The sequence below is a fragment of the Silene latifolia genome, chromosome 4 (assembly GCF_048544455.1).
Source record: "Silene latifolia isolate original U9 population chromosome 4, ASM4854445v1, whole genome shotgun sequence".
NCBI lineage: Eukaryota > Viridiplantae > Streptophyta > Magnoliopsida > Caryophyllales > Caryophyllaceae > Silene > Silene latifolia.
Genome location: NC_133529.1, coordinates 35,524,901 through 35,530,430, shown reverse-complemented (window position 1 = coordinate 35,530,430; position 5,530 = coordinate 35,524,901).

Here is a 5,530-nt window from a genome sequence, read left to right as displayed (position 1 = left end):
CATGTGTAATAGGGGTAATTAAGGGGTAATAATAAGGGATTTTGTAGTATAAACTAGTATAGGATGCATTGTGATAGTTATTATGTGATTTGTATAGGATGAGATGGTTTCTTGAGACGGTTTTGGTCCGGATCCGAGTTGCTTGAGGAGATCGCTAAAAGGTAGATTAATCCTACTCGGTTTCAATAATATGGTGTTGTTTATGTTGATGTTGTGATTAGTCTCACATAGTTAGGGCATTGGCATTATAACATGTTTTGTGGTTAATTGCATCATTTTTTTTGGTGAAATGTGAATTAACATTAATAATCATAAGCAATTACATCACCATACATGTCCTTTAGTCATCAATACAATTAGCCTAGCAAACCAAGTTGGTCTAACCAACTCTGACACTTAACCTTACTAAGCTCTAACTTTTGTAACCGCACCCTCAATACAAACTTAATATCATCTATCAAGCCTCGAGGATGAGAAAAGCCATAACTACCTGCTTTTTCAACAAGGAATTACACCGCCATTTAAGAACCCACCTCTCCACATTACCATGCCAATGAATTATCAGCCATGACTGTAAGAGCTGAACACACTGCAGACTGTAGGAGCACTCAAAGAAAAGATGAGAGTGTGTCTCATCCTGCAATCCACACAGAAAACACAACCCAGTAGTAGACACCCCAAACCTCAGAAGACGGTCTTGGGTAAGAAACCTATTATGAATGTAAATCCAAGCACTGAAGTTAAACTTGGGCAAGCTAACTCTATTCCATACAAAAGGTATCCAGTCCTTCTTCTGGTGATCACCTAAGAGCCACTGATACACATGCTGTACAAAGTATTTACCTGGCCAAGCACCAGTCAGAAACCCATCTTTCAATTTCTCCTTAACCTTGCAAATTTGCCGCCAGGTCCAACTAGAACTACTTGAAGGAAGATACTGCCACCGGTCTATCTGCTTTATGTAAATATTATGGACCCATTTAACCCATAAGTTGTCCTTCTTCTGTGCAATCCACCAAGAATACTTCCCCAGTACAACTATGTTTCTTAAATGGCAGTTAATGATGCCCAGCCCACCCTTGTCACAAGGTAAACAACATGTCTCCCATACTATAGGGGGAGCATGCTTTAACTCATCAGAACCTGCCCATAAGTAATTCCTATAAATATATTCCACTTTCTGGATTATCCCCTTTGGTAGTAGGAATATGCGAGCCCAGTAGCTGTGCATTTGTTTCAAAACAGTTTGACTAGAATAAGCCTACCAGCATAACTAAGATGCTTAGTACCCCATCCTCTAATCTTAGCCACAATTTTATCCACCAGCTTACTGCACTCAGCAACAGTCAGTCTTTTGTAGGATATAGTGATGCCCAGATACCTGAAGGGGAGTGTCCCTCTCTGAAAACCAGACATTCTACTAATCTGAGAAGCAACCTCAGTCCCCACACCATTCATATAGAGATCAGACTTGTCCTGGTTGACCATCAAACTAGAAGCTTCGGAAAAAAGTTAAAAAAGCTCTCATCAGGATTTTAACAGAGCATGTATCACCTTTACAGAAAAGGAGTAAGTCATCGGCAAAAGCAAAATAACTAAGTTTAAGAGCCCTGCAAAGAGGATGAAACCTGAATTCATGTCTGGCTGTAACCACATCAAGGATCCTAGTCAAATACTCTAAACAAATGGTAAAGAGCAAGGGGGACATAGGATCCCCTTGCCTCAGACCATGCTTCCCTTTAAAATACCCAAAATTGGACCCATTCAAGGAGAGAGTAAAGGACGTAGTAGTAACACATTGAAGTATCCACTTCACCATTTGAGCTGGGAACCTAAGAGCCACCAACATGTCCTCCACAAACTTCCACTCAATTGTATCATAAGCCTTCCTCATATCAACTTTCATCATAACTCTAGGGGAGCAACTCTTCCTACTATAAAGCCTCACAAGGTCTTGGCAAATGAGTATATTATCCACAATCTCCCTATCTCTAATGAAAGAACTCTAGTTGATGCTAATAATCTCAGCTAGCACCCCAGTCAGCCTGTTACAAATGACTTTGGAAATGCATTTGTAAACAACATTACAACATGCTATGGGTCTGAAGTCATGGACAGTTATTGGTTCATCTTTTTTAGGCAGAAGGGTAAGGTTAGTGGCATTGATGCTACAATATTTTACCACTGTTAAAAAACTCCTTGACATCAAGAATAATGTCCTCCCCTACAATCGTGTCAGCATCATGGAAGAACCCAGCAGAGTAGCTATCAGACCCAGGAGCTTTCTCCACGGGGATAGAGAAGAGAGCTTTCTTAATCTCAGCTGAGGTCACCTCTTTGACAAGTTGCGGAGCTTGCTCCTCACTCACAGTCCTCCCTCTTCTCACCACTTCAAGGCACACATGAGTTACAGTAGTAGAACTCCCCAACAGATCCTGATAATAAGAAATGAAAGCTTGCTCACTCACAGGAGTTAATTGCATCATTAAGAGGATGATTATGACGAGTTGGGTTATATTTCATGTATTGGTTATTATTGTGTATATAGAGGATGTGTTGTTGTTGAGGAGACATAAGATGGTTGGGGACCGTCTTGTGCTTGAGTCGCCTCTTAGAGCTTCCCACTCCAAGAGGGATGTGCACATTAATGGCTTGAGTCACGGAGGGACTCGTGTGGTTGAGACACGACGTCTGGCAGAGGATCTGGTTGGCTTCCAAAACCGGTACGTCCGGGCGTGTCCTGGTACCTGTTTGTGGTTGTTGGTATGTCTGGGTGTGTCCCGATACCAATGTGGTTGTCGGTATATCTGGGTGTGTCCCGGTACCGTGGTAGTGCAGGTTGGTTGATAGTGTGTCATTCATACTAGTAGTCATGTTGTATATTCACATACTTGAGTCGTGTCACACTTTATTTGTTTATTGAAACTGACGTTTGTGTGTCTGTGTAATTGTCACCTATTTCCGGGGTGGCCTGTGTCAATCCATATGATATTTCCAATCATATGGGGAGCAAGTTATGTACAGGTTGTTTGGATAGAACGCGGGAGACGGGACGAGCTTGATGAGCCACGAGACGAGTATAGTTGGTAAGATGAGCGTAGTGGTCATGAGTTGTATTTTATTCATTAGTTTATGTTTGTAATAACTAAACTTATTATTTATTTAATGAAGTTTCTTAATTGTAATTCCGATTTCACTGCCTCGGGAAACCGAGATGGTAACATTTCCTAATTACCTTGGCCGGTTAAGAAGGGGGTGTTACAAACTGGTATCAGAGCGACGATTTTGGAACCTAAACCAATGAACCAAAATGAACCTAGGCGTGTCTAATAAAATGAAGCAGACTCGAGTACATTAGGAGATCGGTTTTGGATGAGTAGGCGCCCTCATAGCAAAAATAGTGCTTATTGTCTCGGTTGGTCACTACGTGGGTGGTTAAGAGTATGGGTGAATGCTATGTGGAAAATTGTATAGTGGCATGATTGCATGAATATGTGATTTGCATTAAGTTCTTGTATGATATAGTTAATTTCCATGATGTATGAAGGTGTGTGGAAGTTGAATGCGAAGTTATTAGGAGTAGTATGCTTAGAAATGGTGAGTATGTGTTTGTATGCGAATGATGACATTGCTCTTTAAATTTTGCACCGTGTGTTATTTGAGTGTATGTTAGTGTATTTGTTGTATATGGTTGGTGACTTATGTTGGTAGAATAGTTATTAGTACTACGATAGTGTACCAAAGACGGTAAAATAGGATTGCGTATAGACTAACTTGGGTGTGTGACGGATAGCCGTTGGACTCCTGAACCTTCTCTTTGTGTTGCATGGACTTCATCATCCTAATCCGACTCGAAATTTCAAGCTTTAAGCGATCACTCTGACGAGTGCGAGTTCACACTCGCCCGAGTACAGTGCACTCGACCGAGATATGTACTAACCTCGGGCAACCGAGATGGTAACACACTTTCATGGTAGGGTGGTCTTGGTAAGGCACCTTGGTATGAGGGGGTGTTACAAAGTGGTATCAGAGCCGAAGATTCCGGCACCTAAACAAATGAATCTAATGAACTTAGGGAGGCTAAATAAAATGAACCCGGGGAGAGTTGTTTGGAGCTACCGCAAAGACTCGGGAGACGTCCCGGAGTCGCAATTTGGCACTCATTAACTCGAGCCGGTCACATGGGGAAGTGTGATGAGAGTTGTGTCTTGTATGTGCATGTATGTGAAGATTCATGTTGATAATAAGTGATGGTTGGAAATATATATGTGGAAAGTCGTAAGTTTGGTGATTGGAGAAATACTAGAGGGGACGGGTTTGTGAACTTTGGTGTATTGGATTTAGCATGTGAATGATTGGTATGATTGTATGTTTATAACGTGGCATTCAGTTCCTGTTGATATATGTTTGTTGAGGGAACAGAAAGCTTGATAGGGGACCTTTTACTGTTTAACCCGTCTTTTGTATGGCTCGGCCGAGCAGGGCGGGTACTAGACCGAGTAGGGAGTACTCGGCCGAGTAACCAAGCACTCGACCGAGTCTTGTTTGGCAGTGAGTAGCAATTGCTACTATATGTGTTTACTCGACCGAGTAAGTAGGTGTACTCGACCGAGTAGTGACTACTCGGCCGAGTATTGTTTTTACTCGACTGAGTGTTGTTTCTGTGTATTTGACGTTGGCTACTGGAGTCGATTACTCGACCGAGTATCTGGGATACTCGACCGAGTAGTCGTTACTCGACCGAGTATTGTCGTATACTCGGTCGAGTGTTCCTTTGGCGGAAGATTGTTACATTTTGAGCCGTAGGCTTTTGTGCTTACATTTCCTTGTTTCTTATCAGCTCAAAATGCCGCCCAAAAGGACCCCCGCGCAGATCCAAGCTTCTGAGATGACTCTTGATGAGGTTCCTCGCATGATTGAGCAACAAGAGGCTCTCCGTGAAGCTCTCATAAATGTGGGAAAAGGGAATGAGAAGCCGATGGATACTACTCAACTCAGCATCATCATTGCTCACTTCAACCCACCCACATATGAAGGGGTGGGAGAACCAAAGCTGCTCGAGAAGTGGCACCGTGAGATTGAAGCTCTCATGGAAATGGTTAAGTGCCCTGACGACATGATCGTTGAGCAGGTAGTATACTACCTGAGAGGTGAAGCTGCAGTTTGGTGGCAAAACGTCAAGGAAGATGCTATAGCTTATTACCAGGCTGAGGGTCTGGGAGCTATTCCTTGGTCCGGGTTGAAGAGCGCTATGAGAGAGCAGTTTGTGCCGGAGCATATCCGACACAAGATAAGATCCGAGTTTGATTCCTTCACCATGTCTGAGGAGATGACAGTCATTAACTACTATCATCGGTTCCTAGAGCTATCTCTTTATGTTGAGGACATGCAGCTAGGACATAGGGGTTTGGCTCTCCGTTTTGAGAGGGGTTTATCTGCCAAGATCGTGATTCATATGCCATTTGGGGTTGCTACTGACCTTAAGGAAGTGTACCTAAAAGTGGGCCAAGCTGAGAGAATGGTAGATCTC